At 41.4% G+C, this 17863-nt stretch overlaps 1 protein-coding gene and 1 long non-coding RNA gene across 4 annotated transcripts in view; one reads left to right on the forward strand and one right to left on the reverse strand.

Annotated features, from left to right (window-relative positions):
* LOC116691614 (uncharacterized) overlaps nt 1–1555 on the reverse strand; it is a 12753-nt gene extending 11198 nt beyond the window's left edge. The window contains exon 1 of the long non-coding RNA XR_004332516.1: nt 1544–1555. This is a non-coding gene — a long non-coding RNA (uncharacterized LOC116691614). The remainder of the gene's footprint in view (nt 1–1543) is intronic.
* Nucleotides 1–17863, forward strand: part of ascc3 (activating signal cointegrator 1 complex subunit 3) — a 263454-nt gene that overhangs the window by 86996 nt on the left and 158595 nt on the right. The gene's annotated exons all lie outside the window — the stretch shown is intronic.

A 17863-nucleotide genomic window follows, 5' to 3' on the forward strand; every position in this document is an offset into this window, starting at 1 on the left:
TTTGTGGTATTCAAAGTCAAGCCCTAAAGTAACTAACTTTTCAAAAGCATGGCCTTATGAAGCGTCGGTCGAGCCAAATGCTTACTTAATACCAAAGCACGAGAACAAGACCCACAACAGAAGCAACATGTAAGGCCTTTGGTTATAAAGGTAGTAAGGACTTTATCTTTAAATGCGTGCATAATTGGTAGCAGCGACACCCAGCCAAGAAAATGTAGTCCCAACAAAGCTCTTCACAATCCAAGTGATAACTGGCTTTATCTAAAGCATTTTCCTAAAGGTGGAAACAAATATTATTTGTTCAGGGATTTCCATATTATGTGCTGAAGTACGTGAACTAAGCCCTATCGCATCCGAAGCAGCCAACGTATTCCTACGAGCACAAGTAATTATAGAGCCTCTTCAGTGTGGCAAATAATGGACCAAAGTAAAATGAGGGGTGGGGGCGGTCCTGCCTGTGTGCCGCGCGCACTCCAACGTCTTCGTGGAGGGTGACTATGAGGCTGTTTACCAATTCCCCACACAAAGACAAACGAAGATGCTTGCCTCTGTGCCTGTCACATGTTAGATTCATTAGCGCAGAAATAGCGTCCTCATGTTCTACTCAAGTAGTGATTTCCGACCCGAAGCTCTGCCACAGAAACCCATTTAGTCCAGATAAAATATTACGTACGACTTATTTATTCTTTGTACAAGCTTGTTATTCTGTAAAAATCAACTTATTGCTCCATTTTGCATAGAGACATTTTTTCATATACATGTTTTTAAGTCTAATCTTACATGTATGTAACAGTTCAAATGCTGATTACTTAGAGTCCAGGGCTTCTCAAATCCATACCAAGGACCGCATCCGGCCAGACGGCATGTACAATCCAAAGCCATCCCACACCTCATGTAAGGAATAGAAATATGTTTATAAATGTGTAAACTTTCCATTTGAGAAAATACTGTAGCATTTCTATTGATCAATTCTTTATCTGGTATGAACAACCATTGGAAAAAAGCACAAAAGAACAACCAAAACTCAACAAAAAAAAGCGTACTTGTTTACTTACAGAGGCGCTGAAATTACGCTGTACATTTACTGCATGAACTCAAAAAAATGTACCATTCCAATTGCATGTAACGGACCCAAATCGCTACAAGTTGACCATGGCCCGTATTTTTATCAAGCCTCTGAAATTACGCCCCCAGACAACTGCCTAGGACTGGCCTGTAGCGTGACTTATTGCTGCTGCGTAAAAGTCTACACCGAGCTACGTCATAGCTCGTGGGCGACATGCACCTCACGCCGTACCTGATGCCCACCTCTCAAATTTACCTACAACTCGTCAGCTCGACCGTGGCTCCGGTAGTGTTGCTATCCCCGACTCATTTCCAGGTTCTCAACTCATGAACAACATGAAATCAGAGAGCGTTACTTTCATGCTACAGATTTCCGCACCGTCGTCAAAAGCCAGGGAGACACGTTTGTCTATCTCACTATAAGCCTTTAGAGTTTGCTACTTGACTCGCTCCGCGGATAATCACCATCACGCTTCACGTCATTCTTTCACACCTCATAACACAAACATACATTCTCTATAATTTTGATACACACACCAACCACAATATAACTTCAGGCCACTTACTTAGTTACAAGTCGAAATCTCTGCGTGGATCTCCACGAGAACCATAACCCCTGGAGAGTGAAAACAATATTGGCTCAAGCCGCGCCTTAAGTGAGTAATTCTTAAAGTCGTAATTTAATAAGGTAGTACAATAATCTTCATTGTCGTCTTAAGGCTGATACACCCTGGCTCGTCGCTCGAGCGTGGCGTTTCTGTTGCATGGTCAGCTGCGTCCTTGTTTTCTATGTCCTCCACCCCATAAAACGTGTCCTGACGCGGCGCTGCTGTTGCTCTAGGTGACCGTCCGGGAGGGCTATCTCGGACACATCACCGACAGATTCAACTCCTGAAAAATGTGTCATAGGCCTGTCTGTTATTTCACTCACATTGGTTCCGGTGGCATATTTGAAAATGTTTTTTGTTTTTTTAATTTATATCTGCATTGATGTCGAACCTAGAGACCTTTAAACATCAACATGTCATTTACTAATATGTATATTTGTGTCAAATGACAATCATCTTTCCTATTCTAATTTGCTGGAAAGGCTTCCAACACGTTTGCTTGTCGCATTAAAATCAGCCTTGTTGTCGAGTCTGTGGCTGCGTTCTGCGCTGAGACTTGGCGTGTCAGCCATGCAGTGGTTAAGCTCTCACCTGTTCCTGGGAGCCAAATAAAAACGGAGCTACGGTGACGCGCCGTATCCATGTTACCCGGCCTTAAGATGATTTAACAACACTTCTGACACTGACGTGGACAAACAGAGATTTTTCGATGAGACAACCGTCGCCATCATTAGATTCCTCATTTCAGAATATGCTCGGATAATTCACATGACATTGTTGGAAGGGCATTAATAGGTGTTTTGTTATGCCAAGAGTTCCAACATCTACCTGGAATCAACATCAATGCAGACCTTTGATGATAATGATAATAATATTAATATAATAATATGAATTACCCACGTACACATGCTCAGTACCTACCATTGCACTAATGGAGAATGTTCGAGTGGGTGCTGCCCACGGAAAGGCGCCCGACAGAGTTGTTGAATGATAACATTGATAACGTGATAACCCTGGCATTAGTACAAACCAAGGACCTAATGATATCTATAGTTTTCTTTTGAATACTACATCTTACTATCCATACCCCTACATTATTTCTGCTTCTTTCTTTCTTCTTCTTATGCTATTTTTTATCCTTCTGTCCTTCCTTCCACCTCCTGTTTTATTTCCCATTTTTCCCACATCTCTGTCCCCCCCCCCCCCCCCCCTCCGCGGTTCCATTTTTTCTTGCCCCCTCCTTGAAACTCACTTCTAATCTGTCAACAGGTCCTTCTCCTCACTCTGTTGAGAATTTGCGAGCCATAACTTTCCGGCTCTCACAACACACCATTTTCCCCAGAAAATTGTTTCTTCTAAGCTGGGATTCTCCACAGCACTGAAATCACTATTAGCGTTTTGCTGCTACGAACAACCTAGTCTCTACCACTTAAATTAGTCATTGTTTTTATCTCATATTATTATATCTTAAATTTTAACATTTTTCATATTATTCCGTGACCATTTTGTCTACAACCTTACTCTTTTTTCCTATATTGTCGTCAATACTATACTATTTTCACACATGTTTTTTACAACTCCTACCTAATAAAAACGTGACCTTAAAGATATGCATTTGTTTTAGAGTTATAAAATCACTGCCTACCAACCGCATTTCGTTTTACATATAAACGCTGACCGGTATTTCGATTCCTAAAGTCCAAAACTAAAGGTCCGGCCTGGCGGCTGGTGCCGTTTAGGGCCTTACGAAGCTACTTTTGCTAGTTAACGCGGCGAATAAGGATCTGTGCGCGCCAGAAACGCAATGGGTTGCAAAAGGGTGTACGTTGGTGTCTGTAATCAATCGATTTTGTTGGACGTAACTGCAATTAACCAATCATGAGCGTCATCTCCCATTCCCTTTAAAATACGGAGACTTATTGCATGGTCCCTTGATGATGGATGCTAAGCACGTAGGATAGAATTTTCGGAGAGAAACTAATCTTCGTGTACATGAAGTGAAGTACGTGTGAGCTCCATAGTGATGCAGGAGCGGTTATCCACCAACACTCTCCACGGGAAGCAGCTGGCGTTATTGACTTTACACAGATCAGCTACAGTAGAGTACAGCTGTCATTGCAAGCTTGAAAGAGGGAGGTTACATATTTTGTCGACCAGAGCTTCCAACAACCACAACTTGAACCTACTACCATTAAATGCATAAACTTTTGCAACCTGTTTGAAATGTGTCTCAAATATCTATTATAGAATTACATGTCATCTTAGCATTTATTTTAGTACATGTCTTTACTTTCTTATCCTCAGTTACATACGTGCTCCTGTCTTGTTTGTTTGTACTGTTGTTTTATGTATTTACGTGACTCTGTTGTGTTGAATCATACCACTGTTTACATCTATGTTGCTGCCACAGTCTGCTGTATTCTTGGTCCTTTTGCATGTGCTGTAATGTGGCTGCTGGCCTGTTTTGCCTACGGATAGTTGTTATGTCATCTGTGACTGCCCTGTTTGTCTGCTTCAATTGTTGTTTGTGTCTATTTAAATTGTTTCACTCATGCACGTCATTCCTACAAGCCGTAACCAGGTGCAAGACTGCAAATTACCTATGGCGAAATCCCCACACAACACCCATCGCACTTTGGATAAAGCACCTGCCCATATTAATTGCCCTTACAACAATAAACTGATAAAACTAAAAAGAAGTAAATACTTTGACTGTCGAGCATTTTTAAGGATCACCGAGGTACAATCAGTATTTGCACTCTAGAGGAAACACTAACTGGAGGGATCCGTTTCTCCCGTTACCCACCAAGATTAGGTTCAACTTTGATTCTGATTTCCCGTCATTCCGAGAGGGATTGTTACCTTTCCGTTTCTATGTGTCATATTTGTTGCAGCACACCCATCTTTTAGCCTTAATAAAACAATTTCTACAATAAATCCATTTTAAAGGCACTAAACCAATACAATTTACTAGTCGGAGGTAGTACTACTCAGGCGCCGTAAAACAGTTGTATATGTCCTTCACGGGCTCTAGAGCTTGGTCAAGCAGTAAAATCCTTCATGAGAACAATTTCCCCCAGCTTCGGCCTCAAAAACGAAATTTAGGACAGAAAGGTCTGTTAAAAATTGGAATGTAGAGACAATGGCATTAGCCAGACAGAAAGATCTAAAAAAAGCGCTGTTAGATTGCATAATGAGAACTAAAGACCTGTTAACTAATGTATAGTCACTATTTAATAATATCTGTCATCTTTTTTACCTACTGTTTGCAAGCAGACCCCACATTGTTACATATGTCCTGCTACATGTGTGTTAATGCACAATAAAATTGAATTGATTGGTGTGTGTCGAGTTTTCCCATGCGGAATATACTTAAAGTGTAGGTTCCGTCGGTTGCTTCAATTAACTTTTTCTTATCCCTTTTGGATCTCTTAGAACCAGATTTAATTATTTATTTACACATACCGGAAGAGGACACAGCTAATCATCACCTTGCCGTGCAATTCAATGCACAAGCAAGCAATATATCCTACATGACAGGATATGTATATCGCTGTCCATGCTTGCCAGGATTGGCAATGTGCTTCCTTTTTGATGGAATTCAGAAACTATGTCACCCGTAGTGTCTAAATATGCCGGTTACATCTACAATCATTCAGTTCGTGTAGTTGTGTTCTTTGGTTCGCCCGGGAATAATGTAATGAGCTCTCATCAACCTTAGTGGTTAGCCTGGGAGTGTTTGTTTCCCAGTAGTTCGCGACCTGGAACACAGAGTGGGCAAAGCTGGTTGTGGCAACTTTGTCAAACTGATGTTGCTGACTACATTATGTCCGCCTTGGAAGAAAAAGAACCCTCAAACATGCTCCCTGTTTCAACACACCCACCCAATTGTCCATTCACAGTGCTGACCTCAGCCACCATGTTCCTGACATGGGTTAAAGTGTAACAGGCACAAGCTGCCGTCCATACAGTTATCCACACTAGCAACCATGATGTTGTGTACTGCTCCTTGGTCTAAAGCGCTCCGAGTTTTATTACATGCTCTGGTAATAGTCCGGTTCTCACAGCTGTTTCTAGCAGGTCACATCATGTGCAGTCGCTGGCAACCGTAGTATCCAGCTTCCAACTTGCACGCTTTCCCACAACCCTCTAAAGGTGTAAAGTTAAAACCCTACGCAGCCCTCTGTCAGTAATATCTGGCTAAACCTGCAGATAATGTGTCTGTGAACCGAGTAAACAGCGTCACATGTACGGACCAGTTTTCAATTACCTTGCGGTCTAACCCACAGCAAGAGGTCTCGTGCCGCTGCACAACACCGAGCACTCATCCCCTGTTGGTCACTCTCGCCTTTCCCCACTCGCTGGATGCCTTGCATACAGTCGTTTACCCATGGAGTTTTACATGTCTCTAATGAGAGCCTGTTTGAGACATTTCCACAAAAAAGTTGCATACCTCTGATTTGCCAATCTACACACATAATCTATTACCCAATTACCATCAGAGCACATTCAAAACATTTGAAATCAATGTCCTCTCTAAATCCTTTAATAATGTCTCCTACTTGTGTTTTGCGTTGTTCATCATCTTTTTTCCATTTCGGGTTTTGGTTTTCCTGTCATCTTCTTATGGGAAACTATGTAATATACTGTTTAATCCTATTTAGTTACCTTTATAAAATTTGATACATAATGTATACTCTGATGATGGTTGCAACGTCAATGGCTTGTATAAATGAGATTCTAAGTAAAGTAAAATGCATAATTGTACATACAGTATGCAAGGGACGGCTGATTTGGCCATGTTTCAAAACAATTTGACTGACAGATCGGTTGTATGGAATAGAACAGTAAGATGGGGCACATCTTCCTGTCTTTCATTGCCGTTAGAGTTGGAAGCAAAACAGCTTTGTAGATATTGGCTTCACAAGAGTGTCACAATGCACATTTGTGGGAATTTGTGAGTCTAACGATGCAGAGACACCCACACACACACACCACACACACACACTACCACACCACACCACTGTGTGTAGAGTAACAAATCTAAAGCTTTCATGTATCAAGTACATAACTCACTTCGAGCGTATCGCTCATGCAGGACAGACACAATGGACATTTATAGAGACATTCAGGGCAAATGATTCACATAGCGCATGATGCATGGAATAGTCGAGGTGTTCGGTGCATCTAAAATATGCCCTGTTCATCTCTTATGGTTCTCCATGTAATACTTCCTACCACGGGGGAACCCTGGGGGGAAAACCCATCAAGCAGCTCCATTAAAGGGGATATGGGGACGCTAAAGCTCAATTCTCTCTATTGCCCCGAATATTACGTCTAATATCTTAAAATTCTGTGCTAGATTCCTGCCCAGATCCCTTCAGTCATCATCCAGGGATCAGTCTGCACAGACTCACATGAAGCCAAGTGGGCGGACTTATCCATCTAGAATTGTTTTTCATTCCAAAGACTGTGCTGTTGTTACTTTATGGTACTCTGGCCATTTCCAGACCTAATTGCCACAGCGCTGTGCTCACCACACTGTACATTCCAGATAGTATAGATAGATAACAAAACGATCCTTTTTTTTGCTTTCTTTAACCAATCCACAATCCTCTGGCGCGCGTCTATCTCTAACCAGGACGGTGCCATCTGCAAAATTAACATGAGACCTTGTTTTGGTGGAACATTTGCACCACAAATGAAAACCCAATACAATATAAACCAAGTTAACTATTTCACACAATGCAGTAATGGTGAACATCTTAAATATTGGATCCACAAGTTAAACGTATAAGCTCTTCCCAGTGGTATCGCAGTCGTGTACTTGTCCCAAGCAAGCCCGCCCATCGGTCCCAAAACATCCCAGTTAGAGGAGTAATTGTGTAACATATTTGTTGTAAATCTTATATTCACTCCCTACACAGATCCAAGCAGGCCTGCCTTGTTGCACAATCCCAAATTCTCTTCAAAACAGGCACAGTTTTGAGATTGTCACGTTACTGCGAGATACAACCCATTGAAGGTACATGTTAAGTCAAGCTAATTCTGACAGCTAACATCTTTTAGCTTTCTCTATGAAGCTCCCAGCTAGCTAACGTTCTATACTTCGCACGCAGTTAGAAAAACAAGAACAATCTTTCTATATTATCATAGCACTTTGGCGCGGTGATGTCCATTTTAAAAGTCGAACTATTTCCGTCCTTCATTCGATTTCCAGCGCAGCATGTCACTATCCTTGTACTTTACTCGGTATGTAACGTTAGCTCGGTAATGGCTGTACTAAACGTGTCTTAGCCTTCAACTGCCTGTGTTTTTCTCACATCCCCTAAGTTTTGTTCATAAGCTGACACGAGTGCACACGGCGGGTAGGTCAAAGCGAGAAGAGGGAGACTAGCAACCTTGTGCCAACACTTTTATTGACAAAATGTCAGCATTGATAGTCCAAATATTCACATTTGGAATAGTAACGATTTTCTGTTTTACTAATCACTTTATTCCAACTAGGTCAAATGTCCTTCCAGCTAGCCATAGTAGATCCCATACAAAGGTTCAACCTGGTGATAAGTGTTGGATGAAAATTATGGGGACTCACACAACATATTTAGGAATAAGGCCTACATTTAATCCCCGGAACAATATAACGCAACATTTAAAGTTTGCAAAATGCATAACCTACACATAATACTCCATAGTTTAATAATTGCTCAACCTGTAACTTGCTTACAAAAAAAAAAAACGAAACAAAAACACAAAAAAAAAAAAAAAAAAAAAAACAAAAAAAAAACCACTCACACACTACTTGTTGTCTCTCCCTAAACTCTACTCCTCTGTCTCTTCTCTCCCTTTGGTCTCATTTCCAGCCTCTTGATGTTTTACAGAGACTGTGGGGAATTTGTGATAATGGTGGGTAGATAACTGCATGGAATCATGATAGAAGAACAGGCTGTTTAGCCTCTTTCCTTTTGTCAGCTAGTTGGCTTGAAGTGTTATCTTCGCACACAGAGTAAATTCAAAATGGCAACTGGGCACTAAATTTTACTGGATAGGATAAAATAAGCATTTTCAGTGCATTATTCCGGCAGAGATAGTGATTAAAATCTAATTACTCCCTGAGATACTGATCACATATGTACGTACAGATGTATCGGTAGTCTGATGTAGTGAAACATCCTTCAGTACCAAAAGTTAGTTGGATTTGATTTATACTCAGACTGCAGTTTTTAAAGCTAAACTCCTATTATATTATTTAGTCCACCAATTACCTTACGGCCGGGCGTAGATCCATTTATAGCCAATATCAATCTCTAGTCTCCTCTAAGAATGCTATTATAACTAAAAAAAATTCAATTACTTAAATATGTTGCCGTCTAAACTTCCAATTATAGACTGTTTCCAACCAATTTCAAGCAAAACAGACGACTGAGGGAGTAAATACAGACATTCAGATACAGAGAGGGAGTAGGGCGTACCTGTCTGTGGTCCTGCCACCTGGCTCCTCCAGACTGGTCCCCCGGTCCTTATGGAGAGTGACTTCATCCAAGTTAGAAGACGCACATCTGGGATGAGAGCCAATCTCCAACACTCTCCTGTGCCAGCACATCCCACTTCTCTGGAGTCGTTCACGCACCATATCTGGAAACAAACAGGAACCATAACTCAACGTATAACGAGGTTGGAGTTAATAAAAGTACAGAAAAAACAAGAACATTTGGTGATATATTATATATGTTTTTTCAACGCACCCTAGAGCATGGACTGTTCAACCACTTTGCTAATTTCAGGAGCTCAACCAAACGCCTAGGGCCTACAGCCCCCATGGGTCCAAATCCTGCCCACTGGATGACTTGGCAAGTGTGAAATTTTCCAAAATAATCAATAAAAAACAGTTACTGCTGGACGGACCTAAGATGAAGCAGTGTTGTTTGGTGTGGGGTTTTTGTCACATCTTTTCGTCAAGAAATATTCACGCACCTTACCGACTATAAATATTGTTTCCAGATACCATCCTGATCCAATACGCTTGAACTGAAAGTTATTGTGCAATTGCACTTTTGTTCCTTAAAAAAACAAAAAAAAAAAAGAAAAAAAAATATATTTCAGTTGTTCTTATGTTTTTTCAAATATATTGTTCCTTTATGTATTGTACCCCGTTTTACACTAAAATAGTGGATAATATGTAGTATTAATGGTTACTATGTAATGGCCGACCAGTAAGTGGGCTCCCATAAACCTACAATGACTATTGACCCCCTGTAGGCCTATTTAACGATCTGATACACAAGAACTCAACGTGCAAAGACAAAGTAGCTTTGTTGGCAGATATCAAGCGCTGTTTCTAATATACCAGCGGAATAAAGCTCTTTTGCCCTATGCAACATCAAAATGGTTGGTCTGCAGTAGCTACTTTACTCCTAGTGTGGTTGGCGTACGTGCATAACCAATCATAGCGTTATTTCACATCTCCTTTTAAAGCAGGCCACACCTTTCAATGGCGATTATTATCTATACTGATGGTTTTGCTACAACGGTGCAGTCACTCTCCGTACATCCATAGGACAAGCCAGGAGCGGTCAACATGCCGAGACACCGTGGAGGGTGGCTGTTGCTTTTGGTAATGGTTACAAACAGTGCACGACCCAAAAACCTACCTTTTTGATGTTTTGGGTCTCACATACCCTCTGAGAATCGCCAAGGAAACAATGATAATATGAATGGCAGCTGCATGTGAATAATATTTTTGGTTGTCACCATGTCAAGTCCTCAACAACTCAAAATAAACATGATCCCTCACTACTATCCGGACAACACGCAGCTCACGTCGGCTTGGGGCATTTGGGTCTAATGTGCATCGGCAACATGCCAACACATATCGCCTTAAGTCCTCTAATATTCCTCATTTTATGTCATCAACACATCCGATTCATGAAATGTTGTAGGAACAAGTCCATATTTTCCTTGTATTTATGTTATGGTTAACAAACCCACAGATGGGAAAGTAGTGCGGTGTGCACACTATCAGTATTCGACCAGCCTGCACCCTTAAAATAGATAACTGAAACACGCGCCACGACATTTAAGACTATCTTTTTCCTCTCTGTGGTGGACTTTTTCTTGAAACTGCAAAATAAGTCACTACGAACATTTGCGCCGAACACCCCTCCTCTTCTGCTAACCGGCCCCTGGAACGCAACGCCATTCCTTAATTACAGACGTGGAGTCTGTGAGGGAACGTCTGCTGTGTGTTTGGGTGCAAAATAGGCTAGATACATGGCATCAGTGTTCAAAGTCTAATGCGCTGGGTGCAAGACAGGGCTCGTGGGTCTTATCCTACTGCCCAAAGCATCATATCACCTTCAACCTACCTTAATAATGCATTTTAGCACAATTGATTTTGTCCTTATCTCTTACACGAATTTTCGTTGCCAATAAGCGATGACCAGAAACAATGACAACAAATACCCACTTTCTGGTACATATTTGAAGTGTAGTCATGAATATGGTTAAGGAATGATTTGACAAAGCAACGCACATCTCCTTTAAACCAACTTAGGGCACTAATATAGGTACTCCCCTCAGCTGCTCCCAGATTTTTGGACCCTTTTATTATGTTTCTTTCCTTTGCCTCTTTTCCATATGGAAGTCCCATTCTTAAATTCCCGTTAATACCCCTTTGAAGTTTGTCGCAAAATAGATAATCACTAGCAGAAATACCCTTTGCATGTGGTTGCCAGACATTCATGTATACTATCCTACGATTCCATTTATCAAACAGAAGTATTTATTATTGCGCGATACATTTTCTGCTCACTTAACTAATGACACTGGGCTGAAACCCCGAGCAACACAACCAAAATCCCTCCCGAATGCTGTCAGATCATGGCTCTCAATGCCCCAATGTGCCCATAGCTGCGCTCATTACAGCAGATAGAAGCACCTAAATCATACACCATTATAACCAGTCGCTACATTACCCGCTCTGTGTGCAAGCTTACAATAGTTTGTACAGTGTGTCACTGTCAATTATGATCTCATTACTCCACAATAATTGTCATCTTTGAATGATGTAGATTTGGTGTGAAGATCTATGCTACAGTAACTGTTTTTTATTTTGGCATCCCTCTTAACTACAGTCACAGTATCACACATCCTCATCTGTATCACATGTCAACAGACCACTGTCTTATGCATTGCTTAGTGGCCTATAATTCTGGTGAAAGTTTATGTCTCTCTTTTCAGAAAACACACTACAATTCATAATAATGATTATGAAACTGTTTGGCAAACTGTCTGTGGGTGTGCCAATTTCCTAGTTAAACCCTTTCCTGTTAAAGCGTTCATTAATCCGCTCTAGTGTGCATTTAAATCAAGCTACCAGCCATTATGGCTGGCGTGCTTCAAGGAAGAAGCGCCTGTCCTAATGTGTAGCTGCTAGTTAATCTAATGGAGGCTCGTACAAATGTAGCACAGTGCCAAAGTGCTTTCATACATTGCCTCCAATACAACAAGAAGGTGCGAGCACACTGCCCATTGTTTGGCGGATGAGTTATTTAGCCTATTTTATCGGTCCGCTCCCAGCAAGGACTGAACTCAATCATCCCATCCACTGACTCTAGTGTTTTGCAGAATATGTGTACGTTTCTTAAAGGAAAAAAGAAAAAAAAAAAAAAAAAAAAAAAAAAACAATTTAATCAAGATCATCGCATGAAGTTGTCTTCAGAGGGGCGTAGAAAAAACAAAGGCGTAGAAGACTGGTCTTTTTGATTAATTCTTGCTAAACTACAAGAGTGCCAGGCTAGTGTTTAAAGTAAGAGGAAAGAGAATTTTTTTTATGCAATCAGGATGTTGGCTTTTTTTAAAGTGTGCCAAAACGTGAACCATTTCTTGGATTGATTTCCACTGATCCATACTGCTCATATAGTAACAGTAAACTCAATCTATAAAGGAATATGTTGAAAATTGCTTGAGATATATCTGTCACACTCTCACATCCACTGCCTCTTTTTGGTCAAATTTACATTCATTCCACATGTTCTGTGCAATTCCGAATGCAGCTGCAAGGTCATTTTAAAGACGTTTATGAGTGGTGCATTAATAAGCCAAACATCAGGGAACTGATTTGCCAAAAACCCCGATAAACTTTTTTTTTTCACTACAGAGCGAGTGTATTCTGTAGTTTATTTCATGAAAAAAATGGTCATCAAACCTAGGAAGTCCAAATTGTACCTGACCCATCGTGCAGGAAAATGTATTACCCAGCGGTGAGAACCTAGCAACTCTACGCAAATAACCTTAGGTAGTAGAACACATTGCGCAGGCATTGATTCCCCCTTGTTGCCACGAAGCACAGCTACTCACTGGCGTCAACTAATGAGGAAAGCTGATGGCTGCAAGTCAAGAGATTCTCAGATTCTTTATGACTACTAGACTTACTAATGCATTTTATACCTTGGTGTGTATGGTGCAGTGGTATGACACAGGCTTTGGTGTGGGAGCTGGTTAATTCCCACTGCGATACAGCGACCAATGTGTCCCTAAAGGCAAGGCAGGCATGGCACGGCCGGCAATTAATCCATCGTTGTCTCCAGTGGTGTTCAACCTCTGGTTTAGTGTTTTAAAGCCCCAATTCGCCTTTGACGCAGTGCTGCCTGGAAGGCACTAGATTGTGCAATGGTTGGGTTAGTGCCTTGAATCATGGTCACAGCGCTGCCTTGGAAGTCAACACTGGGGGTTAACACACCATTGAGGCAAACCTCTGACATCTACACTAACCGTCAAAAGTTCGGGTCACTTACAACTATAGACAGAATACCGCTGATCTGACGTGGTGGCTGCTTTAACTGCAATATCTACATTTGCCCGTTTCAGCACCCATTCAATTCATGTTCCAAAGGCAAAAAAAAAAAAACTCAAGAAAAACAAAAAAAAGTGTTTTTTGTTTACTAATCTATGTCTATTTTAGCATTAGAAACGACGAAACACAGTGGAGAACCCTTTTGAGATATTTCTCGAACTGTGCCCCGGGGTGTGTTTAAGCAACCACACCAAAAAAGCAACTGATCTCAGCTGGTATTCTGTCTACAATCGAGGCAATGGACACTTTCTATAAGTACCCCAAGTTTTGACCGGTAGTGTATAGCAATTACGGTGACTTTAGATAAAGTGTCAGCAATGTACATGTAATTGTTAATAATGTAAGAAAAAAGAATGTGTAGTACACCTAATGCTATGAAAGCGGTCAGCGTAGAAAGCATGCCACTTAGAGCTATCATAGAAATTCCATGCCTGCAAGAGCAGGCTCATCGACGAGCAGAGAGATGCACAGACCGACTTGCGTAGTAATTATATATAGCACCATACACACACACACACACACACAACACCACACACCACACACACACACATAACTCACACATTACAGTTCCTAATAATAACAAATTATGATTGTCTGGATTAATATTAATAAAATTCTTTGTTTGTATCCCTAGTTCACTTGATTTTGCACATATAACTGATGACGGTTTTGTGAAAAGTATAAAACTTTTTTGAGACACAAGTGGCTTTCTTTACATATTTGTTTCCAAGGCTACTCTAGGTTCTTGTAACGTAAACATTGGCCTCAGCAGAAATATCATATTGATTTATTGTCGGGCTTTTTTAATGTGGTGGACGTAAAAACATTTTTTACCTTAAGTGCCGCTGCCTGGCAGTATGTTAGATGATGTCCTTTTATCCCCTTTGCCATTCCTATTGCTGAAAGACTGTTCACCAAACACCTAGCACACCAGTGACATTTCCTGCACATTTACAAGAAAGCTGCTACGTAATTAAGTTTTTTATTTTCTTGATGTGATTTTAAGGAGTGCATGTTATCAAGGCAGATTACTTAGAGATGGTACCTTCAGCTTTTGTCATGTTTTGTGAAGACTATAGTTACCCAGCGTATCTAATGCAACCAAAGGGTCACAGTGCTGTCGTGGCCATGGAGCATCTATTTAACTGAGATACTTGGGTGCAATGCAATTTTGATTTGACTTGTGGACGACAGAGTACGTTTTGCACACATCTTAAACATGTTATGTAATACAACCAGTAATTGATGCACCTGTTATAGTTTTGATATCGCACAATTAATAATGTGGAGTAAAAGTTACATCATCTCACAATGCGTAAAGAGTATATTGAGCACAATTTCCTTTCTTTCTCTTCTCTCCCATGCAGGGCTCTGCATATTTAGTGTTTGCTTCTAAACAAAGAGGTAACTGACATAATTTGATATTTCCCTTTACATTATATTCCCTTAACACATATTTTATTTAATTTAATGAGTGTAGTGGGAGTGATTTGAACTCTTTGCTCAGTGGTAGGGTCACATGGATGGCAGGCCTTGCACAACACAGGCCATACAGACGTGCTAACTTCGCACTATAGTACTAATTACTCATTTTGCTGTGTTGAGTCTGTTTCGCAGTGGTCAACTAAAAAAAAATTCAGATCTTTACAGAAGTGCCATGACTCAACACAACCTGACATTTTAGTATGACATGTTTTGAGTTGCATTTTGCCTTGTTTTATCCTTAGTTGCTCTTCTTTGAACCCCAGTATTATGAAGACATATTGTCTGCACACATCAGCTCCGCGTTTGACTAGACTTTACCAAGAAACATGACCCCCCCCCCAACCCACCCCCCCCACCCCACCCGTTCTCCTGTTTACAAGAAACTGTCTAGCTGTGAGGCATCCCCTTCCTTGGAGTTCATATAACCTATATTCTTTCTGGACAGGAGAATGAGGCCTGGGAGTCCCAGGATGCCACCCACCCGCCACTGGCATCCACATGGCACCATCCCTCAAATCCTCTGTTTCCATGGTAACTATCGCAGATGAAGATGATGTGTGAGGGATAGGTTAGTGTGGGAGAAAGATGGAGTGGGGACCGTTAGTGTAAGACATTTACTCGATTGCGATATGTAACACCTAACAAAACTGTAATGAAAACCTGCTCACATCCGCATTGTCATGTAACACCTTGGGTGGGGGGGGGGGGGGTGTTCACGGTTATGGTGGTGTGTGTCCTTATGTCAACTCCTGAATACAATACTCAAGTATAGAAAATATTACAGTAACAGTAATTTCAATGATAACGGCTCCTTTCTTCTGTTCAGAGTGATGTTGGGCATAACGCGGAGTGGGAAAAATAAAACCATACATTTGTAATCAGAAATGAAGTCATTGTAGACCGGTAGAAACTAATAGGAGCCCGTTCAAATATTACTTACAGTGCCTTGCGAAAGTATTCCGACCCCCCTTGAACTTTTCAACCTTTTGACACATTTCGGCTTCAACATAAAGATAAGAAAATTTATGGTTTGAAGAATCCCCAACAAGTGGGACACAATTGTGAAGTGGAACGAAATCTATTGAATTTTAAACTTTTTAGCAAAAAAAAACTGAAAAGTGGTGCGTGCAAAATATATCGGCCCCCTTGCGTTAATACTTTGTAAGTCCACCTTTTGCTGGCGATTCCAGCTGCAGTCGCTTGGGGTAATGTCTCTATCAGTTTGCACATCGAGAGACTGAAATTCTTGCCCATCTCTTCCTTGCAAAACGCTGGGAGCTCAGTGAGGTTGGATGGAGAGCGTTTGTGAACAGCAGTTTTCATTTCTTTCCACAGCTTCTCGATTGGATTCAGGTCGGACTTTGACTTGGCCATTCTAACACCGGAAACGTTTATTTGGGAACCATTCCTTTGTAGATTTTGCTGTATGTTGGGATCATGTCTTGTGTGGAAGATAATATCCGGTCCCAGTTTTCAGGTCTTTTGCAGACTCCACAGGTTTTCATCCAGAATGGTCCTGTGTTTGGCTGCATCCCCCCCCATCTTCCCTCCAATTTAACCAGCTTCCCTGTCCCTGCTGAAGAAAGCAGGCCCAAACCATGATGCTGCACCACCATGTTGACAGTGGTGTGTAGTTCAGGTGATGAGCTGTGTTGCTTTTAACGCCAAACATATCGTTTTGCATTGTGCCAAAAAGTTTATTTTGGTTCATCTGCCTGAGCACCTTCTTCCACATGTTTGGTGTGTCTCCCAGTGGCTTGTGGCAACTTTAGACAGAACTTTTTATGGATATCTTTTGAGAAATGGCTTTCTTCTTGCCACTCTTCCATGAAGTCCGATTTTGTGCCTTGTACGACTGATTGTTGTCCGATGGACAGACTCTCCCACCTCAGCTGTAGTTCTCCTGCAGTTCATCCCGAGTGATCTGAGTGATCAGAGGATCATGGCCTCTGGCTGCAGTCATTGTCGAAGTGTCCTTGGGCAAGACACTGAACCCCCAAGTTGCCCCCCCGGTGCTGCGCATCGAGTGTAATGTGTGTGAATGTTTATCTATGAGCAGTGGCACCTTGCTCCGGCACCCCGGCACAGTGTATGAATTGTGTGTGATGGTGAATGTTTCCTGTAGATGTAAAAGCGCTTTGACAACCGGGGGCAACTTGGGGTTCAGTGTCTTGCCCAAGGACACTTCGACAATGACTGCAGCCAAGAGGCCCATGATCACTCTGATCACTCATGATCACTCTGGATGAACTGCAGAGAACTACAGCTGAGGTGGGAGAGTCTGTCCATGAAGATGGTTAAATTGAGGGGAAGATGGATGCAGCCAAACACAGGACCATTCTGGATGAAACCTGTGGAGTCTGCAAAAGACCTGAAACTGGGACGGAGATTTATCTTCCACACAAGACAATGATCCCAAACATACAGCAAAATCTACAAAGGAATGGTTCCCAAATAAACTATCAGGTGTTAGAATGGCCAAGTCAAAGTCCGACCTGAATCCAATCGAGAATCTGTGGAAAGAACTGAAAACTGCTGTTCACAAACGCTCTCCATCCAACTCACTGAGCTCCAGCTGTTTTGCAAGGAAGAAAGGGCAAGAATTTCAGTCTCTCGATGTGCAAAACTGATAGAGACATACCCCAAGCGACTTGCAGCTGGAATCGCGCAGCAAAAGGGGCTCTACAAAGTATTAACGCAAGGGGCCGAATAATTTTGCACGCACCACTTTTCAGTTTTTTATTTGTAAAAAGTTTAAAATACCAATAGATTTCGTTCCACTTCACAATGTGTCCCATTGTGGTGATTCTTACAAAACAAATTTTTATATCTTTATGTTTGAAGCCTGAAA

The sequence above is a fragment of the Etheostoma spectabile genome, chromosome 6, assembly GCF_008692095.1.
Source record: "Etheostoma spectabile isolate EspeVRDwgs_2016 chromosome 6, UIUC_Espe_1.0, whole genome shotgun sequence".
In the NCBI taxonomy this organism is placed as follows: Eukaryota; Metazoa; Chordata; class Actinopteri; order Perciformes; family Percidae; genus Etheostoma; species Etheostoma spectabile.